The sequence below is a fragment of the Tursiops truncatus genome, chromosome 4 (assembly GCF_011762595.2).
Source record: "Tursiops truncatus isolate mTurTru1 chromosome 4, mTurTru1.mat.Y, whole genome shotgun sequence".
NCBI classification, from domain to species: Eukaryota; Metazoa; Chordata; class Mammalia; order Artiodactyla; family Delphinidae; genus Tursiops; species Tursiops truncatus.
The window spans coordinates 61,951,044-61,962,750 of record NC_047037.1 but is presented as its reverse complement, the minus strand read 5'-3'; positions in this window follow the sequence as shown (position 1 = coordinate 61,962,750).

Sequence of the window (11,707 nt, the reverse complement as noted above, 5' to 3'; positions counted from 1 at the left end):
TACAATGACTTCTGTTCTTGGTTTTTCTTATTGCACCACGTACCTTCTGACATTAAACTTCCCATTATACAAAGTACCTGCAAGACACACGCACACACACACCCACACACACACACAAACATACACCATACCCTCCAGGACACTGAATACTAAGAGCTCTAGCATGGATGCTCTATGATGACTCTTCTGCTCTCTGAATAGAATGGTGAGAAATGAAATATTTCCTGCCATATCAATAAACAGAGGATGTCACAGTCATTAATGATTGCAGCCCTCCAAGGAGAGCCGAGGAAACTCAGGGCTGAAAAGAATACCTGCCATCTAGCAGTCGTCAGACTGCAGCCACTCCTTGCGGTGAGCCTGAAAATACAGGACACTGGCCCCAGAGAGCTGAGGTGCGTATCAAAGGAATGATTTCAATGAGCCCAGACTCTTGCATCTTCCCATGTATAGAAAAGCACTAAATTCCTTAACTTGAGATATCTGGTTTTCTTTAATTAACAATAATCTTTTGACGTCCTGGCTACCTGTCCTTTGTTGCAAAACTCCTCTATGTCCTGGCCCCTCCCCTCACCTCCTCGGAGCAGTTTCTCAGAGTTATCTGAAACGCTGTCTCCGGGCTGCAGTCCTCATTCTGCCCCAAATAAAACTTAACTTGCAACTCTCACGTTGTGCATTTTTAAAAAATAAATTTATTTATCTATAGCTGCATTGGGTCTTCGCTGCTGTGTGCGGTCTTTCTCTTGTGGTGAGCGGGGGCTACTCTTTGTTGTGGAGCACGGGCTCTAGGTGCGTGGGCTTCAGTAGTTGTGGCACGCGGGCTCAGTAGTTGTGGCTCGCGGGCTCTAGAGCACAGGCTCAGTAGTTGTGGCGCCTGGACTGAGTTTCTCCACGGCATGTGGGATCTTCCTGGACCAGGGCTTGAACCCGTGTCCCCTGCATTGGCAGGCAGATTCTTAACCACTGTACCACCAGGGAAGCCCTGTGCATTTTTTTTAAGTCAACAATGGTGAGGATATTCACTGTGTCCTAGAGTGCCCTTCAATGGGAGATAATGGCCATTAGTATATCACCATCATAATGTCTGCTACCCCCATTAGGTGCCTATTTTGTGGCAGGAACTGTACTTGGCATTGAACTACCATTGTCTCCTCACTTAATCACAACCACCCCACTAAAACTGTTATTATTAACAGGAAAATGCTGGCTCAGAGAGCATAAGTGACATCAGTTAGCCAGTGATGGAGGCAAGATTTGAACTTAGGGCTGCCTGACTCCAAAGTGTGGTGCTCCAAGGACAATGGTGCTTCAAGGACAAAGGGTGACCCTGCCTGAAAAAGTTTCAGCGTTAAACCCCCTACCGGACTCTTAATCGCCCTCCCCACCATGTTGCGATGGTTACGAAATTCCTGAGCCCACCTGGGTGATGCCCACCTGGGCAATGGGACCTGTCCCAAATAAGGAAAGGCATCTGCCCTGTCCCACTCCCACCCTATAGAAGGAAGGTATAGGTGCCTTGACCAATCAGTAAACAAAAATTTCACCTCAGACCATTCTTCTGTTTTCTGGCTATAAAAACTGATCAATAGCACATGTTTGGGCTCCACTCTCCCAGACTACTAGGAAGTTGGCCTGCTGTTCTGGCAGCGATCCTTCCCTCTAATAAATTCTATCTACTTTACATTCTGCCTTGTGTCTGGAAATTCTTTTCCAACCCGCGTTTGGACCACGACACAAAGCTCATGTCCTTCTCACGCTGCTGTGACACCTTCCTAAGGAGTGCTGTTAAAGTCCAGCTTCTCTAGAAACTGAATTCAGTTTCCCAGACAGCACAGAGTTTCATATGGGTTTGGTTTTGATAGCTTTAAGGAAGGCAGGCACTCCACAGTTCAACAGTCCCTGCCTCAGTCTGTTACTTTATACCCAGAACTCTTCATTCCTTTATGTTATTTTCTTGGCCCCCAAAGGCAGTGGAGTTTGCAGCCTGTGTGACTGAAGCACCCTAATATGTAAGTACAATTTCTTATGCAGAATACCCTACTGCAGACTTCTCTGAACCAGCCTCCAAGTAACAATTACTGTTCTCCGTAAGGATGACTCCCAGCCACTTTGATCTCCACACATCTCAAATGGAACTCTTTTTCTTTCTCTCCAAACACATTCCTCCTTCTTTGTTCCCTAGCTAATGACTGGCATTGTCCCTGAAACTCGTTTGCTCCCCAGACTCAAATAATCCCAAATTTTATTTTTACTTCTTAAGGATTTATACCACTTCTGCTTTCCACCCCCACTGTTCAGGCCCCCTTCCTCTCCCTCCTAGACTGGAAATTGCCTTATCTCTGGTTTTGCTCCATTCAGTGTTTCCTCCTGGCTCATTCCAGACTTAATATTTTTTTTAATGGGGTAGCTAGTTTATGTTTTATTTTTTAGTTTTAAATCTTACTACTCAATTTTATTGCAATATGTAGTTAAATGGTAGATTCTCATTGGATAATTCTTTTTTATAAAATTGAAGTATAGTTGTTTTACAATGTTGCGTTAGTTTCAGGCGTACAGCAAAGTGATTCATAAAAATGAATATATATATTCTTTTCCAGAATACATATTACAAAATATTGAGAATAGTTCCCTGTGCTATACAGTAGGACCTTGTTTTTTATCTATGTTATATGTAGTAGTGTATATATGTTACTTCCAAATTCCTAATTTAATATTTAAAATTCATACTTGATCCTGTCACTCTGGGCTCAGAATTCCTCACTGGCTCCTGTATTAGTTATCTCTTGCTGCATAACAAATTATCTCACAGCTTCTGTGGGTCAGGAACCTGAGTGCAGCTCAGCTAGCTCGGGGTCTCTTACAAGTGTAGGCAAGGTGTTGGCTAGAACAGTTTCATCTCCGGATTCAGTTGGAAGGATTTGCTTCCAAGCTCACTCATGTGCTTGTTGGAGGCCTCGAGTCCTTACTGGCTGTTGGCCAGAGATGGTCATTTCCTTCCCATGAGGGCTTTTCCATAGGGGCACTCACAACATGGCAGTCAGCTTCCCTCAGAGTGAAATTTCAGAGAGAGAAGGTTGGGGGAGGGGAGAGAAAGACTCTGACAACAGAAGCTATAGTCTTTGTAACCTAATCTTGGACATGACTCCATCACACCTTTTCGGGTTGCTAAGTCCAGTCCACACTCAAGGGAGGGAATTATGCCGAGTATGAATACCAGGAAGTGGTGATCACTGGGGGCCATGTTAGAGGCTGCCCACTACAACTTGCACTCTCCTGAAACAGTGGTTTGGCTCTGTTGTTTTGGGGGTTACAAACAAATGAGGTTCCACCATTCCCCTCCAATAAGTAACAGCTTCAGTGGGAGCAGCTGGACTTTACGAATTTGTTTCATTTATGCTTTCTGGTAAGCATTTCCATTGACCAAAGTGCTTCTAGCTTAAAAGTATTCAAAAACTACTGTGTAGAGGACTCAGTCTAAACTTTGCAGGGCTTTTCATGATTTGGCCCTTGCCTACCTATTTCACCCCTCGTCTAGCTGCTCTGTCAAGCCTGCATTACTTAGGAACAAGACAGACTTACAGAGCGGCTCTTTGCCTTTCTTGCCTGCATGCATGCTGTTCTCTTCCCCATAATACCCCAGCCCAGGTTGACTGCATTGCCAGTGCTAACTCATCCTTTCCGTGAGATATTTTTTGGTGGCTCCAGGCAGATTTTTCTGTTTCTCCTGCGTTCTTCTACTGTGCTTTGTTTAAACCCCTTAATCAAAGCAATTACCTTTTATACTCTTATGGTTTGTTTATGTCTCCCTTCTAAATTATCTCCAGCATCCAACCCAGAGGCTGGCACACAGAAGATACTCAACAGCTATTTGTGGAGTGGATAAATGAGCCCAGTACTATATGCTGGACGTGACCTAAATGCTTGGGGCCCTGGGTGTAGGTGGAGTGCTGACTGCAGCCCAGCATCTTCACGGGTTGAATGTGGCACCTCAGCTGTCTCATTTATAATCCATGAGTCAGTCATTGTATTCCAGATTGCTCTTTACTGTCATTTTAGCCTTTTGCTGCGTACTGAAATGAGCTAATTAAAGCTGAATTATTTTAATTGCTAATCATCAAGAAAAAAGGTTTTCTTCTTCTTTTTTTTTAATGGAAATGGCAGAATGTGTGTGTTATCTTACCATTAAAAGAAGCCAGAGTGTTCTTTCAAAATTATGATAGGTCCACCGCTTCCAGAAGTAAGTGTGGACCACTGGAGCGTAAAGAACGGTTGTGTTGTGTGGAGCACAAGATTGACCTAGATTCTACTTCCATTACTGTCACATCATATTACTCAGGGAAAGTCCAGTGGTTATGGGGCTTGAACACTGAGGGTGTGTACTGATCCCCACAGGGGGCTGATGGCTTGTCATATTAATCAGAGGCCTTTTGCCCTCCCCCTTTATGTTCAAAACCTACTCTGGAGGTTATTCTTCCACAAAAAAAATTTTCATAGATAAAAATATTTCTCTAGTTGATAAAACAAATTGGGACAAAACTTGGTGTGTGTCTTCAAAGGGCACCTAAGGGATAGAATGGTGAATGTTGAAAATTATATTAAAATAATCCACAAATATCTACTACTTCCACTGCTTCAAAAATATTACAGGAAATGCTGTTTTGGACTGGCTCAGGGTGTTACCAAACCAAAGTTGGGTCTGCTTGCCCAACGCAAAGCAAAGCCAATCTACTGACACTGGATTGTGGTGAAGGAAAGCACAGTGTTTACTGCAAGGTGCCAAGCAAGGAGAATGGACAGCTAATGACCCAAACTCCTGGATGGCTCTTAGGGAAGGGTTTTTAAAGGCCACATTAGGGGTGAGGGCCACAGGGTACGGGATCAGCTCATGGACATTTTTTTGGTTGGTTAGTAGTAAGGTAACACGGTGATGTTTCAGGAACCTTAATCATCAGCCTTCTGTTTCCAATGAGTCTGTGGTCTGTGGGCTTGTGGTCAGTATGTAGTCACCATCATCCACAAGTTTGAGATCTTAGTTTCTGCAGAACAATGCAAAGATATGCATCAGATTGTTATCTATATCCTTTCAGGAGGAACTAAGAGTCTTGTGACTCTATTGTTCTAATCATTAACTGCTTAAGTCTGTTCTTGGAACTCAGGGAAGCTTAGGGGAGGCCAAACAAGAAGCATGCGTGCACAGTGTGTGTGTGTGTGTGGCACTTAGGGGCTTGTACCCAGGAAGGCCCTGAAAGGTCCTGTTCAGTTTTAGATACCTGTTTTTCTACTTTGCCTTTGATAGTGGTGCAATGGGATATTTTGCGGGAAAGCTGCCCTTCATGGTACAATATCAGAAGGTTAGGGAAGGACCATGAGTATTTCTCTATTGTGAGTCTGTCGTTCTTGCAATGTCTAAAATACCTCTTGGAGTCTAGAGTTGTTGCTGCCTGGGTCACTCACCTATAGAGGTTAAAACATTCATTCAGTAAGATAACAAGCCAGTTTGTTGAATATTTTTGAATGGACACATTAAAAGATTTATGACTAAACAGTCATAAATAGTATAGAATGGCAAAACATCTGTTTTTTAAAGCTTAGATCCCCAGAACTAGGAGATTCCTATGAAGCCTTTGAAGTTCAGCTTCATAGGAATCTCCTAGTTCTGGGGGTTTAAGCTTTAAAAAACAGATGTTTTGCCATTCTATACTATTTATGACTGTTTAGTCATAAATCTTTTAATGTGTCCATTCAAAAATATTTGTTGAGTGTCTTCTAGTACCCAACACAATGCCAAGCACTGGAAATACACAGTACCTGCCTTGCCATGTGAGGTACCAAGTGGTAGGCACAGCACGTCCTTGAATATGGAGGAGGCAGTGAACTAAGAAAAGGCTTCAAGTAGCCTTCAAGCTAGAAATTGAAGGAAAGGGGAGCATTTCTCGTGTATAAATGGGGGGAGGGGGCGGGCAATTCTAGGTAAAGAGAAAAGAATGGGGGAAGGCACAGAGGCAGGCAGGAAAGTGTATTACACGTCCAGAAACAAAACCACCATCTGGGGAAGGTACAGATTTGGAGGCATGGGGAAGCGCAGCTGGAGAAGAGGTGGGGAGGGCTTTGTATAGCCTACAAAGGTTTGGAGTTTGTTCGGTAGGCAGTGAGAAGTGTCAAAGATTTTTAGGCCATGTATGCTCTGATCAGGTTTGTTTTAGAGAAATGTCTTCTCAGCATCATGAAGGAAGGACTGGACATAGAGAGTCTATAAACATGGAGGGCATTTGGAGATGCTGGGAAAAGGAAGACTAATATATATATATATTTTTTTAAATTAATTTATTTTATTTATTTATTTTTGGCTGCATTGGGTCTTCGTTGCTGCTCACGGGCTTTCTCTAGTTGCTGCGAGCGGGGGCTACTCTTTGTTGCAGTGCGCGGGCTTCTCATTGCAGTGGCTTCCCTCATTGTGGAGCACAGGCTCTAGGCATGTGGGCTCAGTAGTTGTGGCTCGCGGGCTCTAGAGCACAGGCTCAGTAGTTGTGGCGCACAGGTTTAGTTGCTCTGCGGCATGTGGGATCTTCCCAGACCAGGGATCGAACCTCTGTCCCTTGCATTGTCAGGCGGATTCTTAACCACTGTGCCAACAGGGAAGCCGGAGGAAGACTAATATTTATTGAGGCTCTTCAATGTGCCAGGTATTGTGCTAACCTCTTGACATGTTATCATATTTAGTGTTTACTGCAGGTGTATGATATAGGAATTATAATTCTCAGTTAAGAGATGAGGCTAAATAACTTGTCCAAGATCACTCAGCTAGGTGGTAGTAGAGCTGAACTTTGATTCCATTCTGTCTGATTCCAAAGCTGCTGTTTTTCCTTTACACCAAAAGGGATGATGAGGGTCTGAATTATGCCAGCAGCAATGCTAAATAGGCATCCTCCCTCCCCAGAGAAGACTTCTAATTTTGTTGCACCTCATTTGGAAGGGCTTCTCCATCCATTTCATCATTCTAATTGCTTTAATATGACAAATTGACCAATTACTAGCAGGTTATTTATAACCATGGTGGAATTAGTTGCTTGGTTCAATCAAGCAACCAAAAAGTAACTGATTTGTAATGACTCGATCTATCAAAGTGTTCAGAATGGTTGGTGTGTGTAGACAAAACTTACATTAGCATTAGACAAATATGTGCAATCAGATAAGAAGGGACTATCTGACTATTCACAAATGACATCTGAACCCAAAAGGATTCTAACCCTAGCTAAGTGGACAGGTCATAGTTTTAAGTGCTAAGAGATGTTCTGGAAAACCTTCTTTTTTGTTTTGCTGACAAAGAAACTGAACCCCGGAAAGCATAAAGGATTTGCCCAGGTCTCCAAGCCAGAAAAAAAACAGAGCTTAGACTTGAACCGTCTGTATTGTTCTGATGCCCAGTCCTAGAGAACTTGTCCCACTGTGCCTGTGGCACTGTGACATTGAGCAAGTCACTTAGCCTCTTGAATACTCAATTATTTGCCTACAACATGAGAGAATTGGGGGGTGTATCAGTTAGCTTTACTCTGTAAGAAACTACTTACTCAAAACTTAGCAGCTTGAAACAACAACTGTTTTATGCAGCTCCTGATTTTGTGGTGTGTCCTTGTGGTTGTTCTGTTCAAGACTGGCTCAGCAGAGCTCTACCGGACTTTCTTATGCTTCTGGGATCAGCTGGTTGGTCTAGGATGATCTAGTATAGCCTCACTGATGCTCTAGTGGTTAATAGACAGTTGGCTGGGAATTGTCAACTGGGGGCACCTCCATTCTCCTCCACAAGGCATTTCACCCTCCAGCAGGCTTGCTCTGGCTTGTATACATGTTGGTCTCACAGTTTCAAGCACAGAAAGAAAGGGCAAATCCCAATGAGTATGTCCTTTGGAAATCTTTGCTAAGCATGTTTTCTATTCTCCCGTTGGCTAAAGCAATTCACATGATGTGGTATGTAGCTTCTGAAATGGCTCCCAATGATTCCTGCCTCCTGATATTCATGTCCTTGTGTAACTTCCACCCCTTGTTTGAGGGCTGGACCTACTGACTTGCTTCTAATGAATAGAATATGGCAAGAATGATGGGATATCACTTCTGAGACTAGGTTATAAAAGACTGACACTCTCTGACTCTTTTTACACGCTTGTTCTGGTAAAGCAAGATGACTTATGAAGAGGTCTATGTGGCAAGGAATTGAGGGTACCTTCCAGCCAACAACCAGTGAGGAACTGAGACCCTCAGCCCAACAGTTCTTTAAGGAATCAAATCCTTGCAAACTAGTCACTGAGGGATCTTAGAAGCAGATCCTTCCCCAGTTCAACCTTCTGATGAGAATGCAGCCCTGGCCCACACCTTCACTGTGGCCTTATGAGAGACTTTGAAGCAGGGGACCTAGCCAAGTCATGCCTGGAGTCCTGACCCACAGAAGCTGTGTTGTGTTAATTTTGGAGTGATTTATTACACAGTAATAGCTAACTAATACACGTAGCTAAGCTCAGAATCAGTGCGGGAGGGAAATATTCAAGGATATGGTTACAGGAAAAGTAATTATAGGAATTATTCACACGCATTTACAAACAATTTACCACAGATGGACTTTTTCCAGGCTTTGGGAGTCTGAGATGGAATAATTTCCACTACTTCAATGACTTATTCTCTGCATTAAGTATTGGGAACAATATGGTGAACAAGACAGAGGCCATGTTCCTGCCCTCAAGGAGCCTACAATTTGTAGCAGAGGAGGGGGGATGAGGAAAGACATTAGTTCAATAGTTCCTTCTTTAATTATGTGTTTAAAGTTGAGTTAAGTGATACAAAGGAAATGTGTATATAACTTAGTTTGGGTTGGTCAGAGAAAACTTGAGGAAGTGGCAGATAAGCTAAAGAGGTAGGCAGGAGAGAAAGAGACAGGAAAGAGGAAAATTCCAGGCAGCAGCATTCTTAAAGGGGAGCCGGATAGGTGGTCAGCAGCTATGGAACAAGTTCATACTTATGGTCAAATTGTATCCTGCTATGTGATAATTGTATTGTGACTTATGGTTTTTAAAAGTTCATTTAGAAATAGATGTTTAAATATTTATGGATGGGGCTTCCCTGGTGGCGCAGTGGTTGAGAGTCCGCCTGCCGATGCAGGGGACACGGGTTTGTGCCCCGGTCTGGGAAGATCCCACGTGCCGCAGAGCGGCTGGGCCCATGAGTCATGGCCGCTGAGCCTGCGCGTCCGGAGCCTGTGCTCCGCCACGGGAGAGGCCACAGCAGTGAGAGCCCCGCGTACCGCAAAAAAAAAAAAAAAAAAAAAGCTTATATCCCGACAACACATCCCGAACGCTGTGTGTATACACGTTTGACAGGTCACAGCACATATACCTCCTCCCGCCCCACTGCAGACAATAGAGGTTAATAACATCTTTAGGGCAAGGGAATGGAATGAATTTTATGTTATAGAAAATGTAAAGGCTTCTCAGCTTCAAATCATATGGCTAACATAAAGTAGGGTATTTGGGTAATTTACCTTGCCTCCTCAATATGACACATTACTTCTTGTGCTCATTTTTCACTAGCTAAGATGGCATGATTTCACATAGTAGAATCTTATATGGTTCACCCTAGAGTAAAAGCCAGTGGAAGGATTCTGTTCAAATACTAGTTACTGAAAGATTTCTGTTATAAGACCTTATATAACATGGACAGTATTAGAGTGAATTTATGGGTTGGGGAAGGAGAAAAATAGGGTAGGAGAGATGGGAATCCCCTTTTCGAAAAATTCTGGTTTGGCTTGCTACAGCAGTAATGGATTATGAATTTCTTGGATTAAATTTTTCCTTCCTTTTATTCATGTTATTCTGAGGTGGGTCAGACTGTGAAATTAACAGCAGGGATGGAGAAATTTTATAAGTCAGGGATGTACTTCCTTAGGATTTTTTTTGGTGGGGGAGAGGGACGCCTGGGGCTGAAGCTGAAGATATGATGTTTCATGTTTATAACTGTTTCAGTGTTAGGTTATTGGAGGGAACCATATTATGAGATTTTGATTCATACCTTTCTTGAAAATACCTTTGCCACCAAATTGTCTCTCTTCAACCCCTAATAAATGAAGCCTTCACTAGAGTCAGACATATGCAAATTACATTTCCCTTCTTAAGCCAAGGTTAAATAAAAGGGAAGATTGCTTATGGCAGTGAGGATTTTCAAAGCTTGAAGATGAATTTGGTTATTTCAAAACCATGATGAGTCTCCTTGTCAGTGCAAAGCAGGAAAGGAATAAAGTAATGGAGAAGGTGGACCTGGGCATAAACATGTTCCCACACAGCATTTGTACTGAAGGGCTTTGTTGTTGTTCCCTGAACCTTGGCAATTACAGGCATTTTCCTCTGCTCTGAAAAATGTTTGGCAAATAGCAAGAGGAGGTCCCCTCCTTTTCTGTGTTCAAGGCTGGGTTCTGGCCTTGTTGCAGGGAAACGCTAATTCCCAACTGTGCTCCCCGGGAGCAAATGGTTTGTTTTCTCTTCACTGAACCCTGCCCGGGGTGGGCTCTCAGCAGCGGAGCCTAGCATGGAAAATCTATTTGGAGCAACTTGTCCTCAAGAGGGAAGAAGGCAAGCTGATTGGGTGGGAGAGTTGCAGTCACCTTCAGGGCCAGTTACACCTGCTGGCCAGGGTGGGCATTAACACACAAAGGCACAGAGTCCATGGCAAACACGAGTCTTGTTTGTATGCCCACAAACACACATACTGCACACACCCAACTCCACCCGCATACACCGCACACATACACTCAATATGCCAGTCATATGCACCACACTGCCACATACATACCACACACACATACACACATGCTATGTAACAACCGTGCCCACCGCAGCCCACGTACACATGGATACACACATACTCAGCTACTCGAATATCACACACAGAACATATACCCTACCACACATAAACACACCACTGACACTCCACATTGGTCACATGCATCCATGCCACATACACGTGTATACACACCTCATATCACACAGTTCACATAACAGTCACAGGCATCATGCACACCACACATGTACCATGTACTCACTTAACAACACATCCAATTACACACACACCACACCTACTCCACATAACAAGCATACACGCCCACACATCACATACATGCCAAAATACACACACGCAACACATTCCACATACCAGTCCCGTGCATCGCACTTCCCGTGCATCTCTTTTACACACACACACACACACACACACACACACACACACACCACGGCACCCAGCTTGGTTACTTTCCCCCTCAGCAAGGCGGGGCTGCAGCCTCACACACACACACACACACACACCACGGCACCCAGCTTGGTTACTTTCCCCCTCAGCAAGGCGGGGCTGCAGCCTCGGGCTGAGACCTGGGCGAGCGATGGTTACCAGGGGCCGCGAGGGGCTGGTGGCCGTGCGTGGCCCGGGACGTGCGCCCCAGTGGCCCTGCTGGCAGCAGGAGGCAGCCCCGGGGGAGCGCGCGTCTGTTGCGTGCGTATGTGCACGCGCCCCCAGGGGCCTGGGTGCTCAGACCCTCTGGGGGATGTGTACGAGGGCAACGTGGGGTGCGCGTGGGGAGAGGCTGTGCGTGTGAGAAAGCCTTGCTCCCAGTTGCGCAGGGACCAGCCCACTGGACGTCTGGGAGGGCGTGTCCTCAGCGTGCACAGCCCTCTGC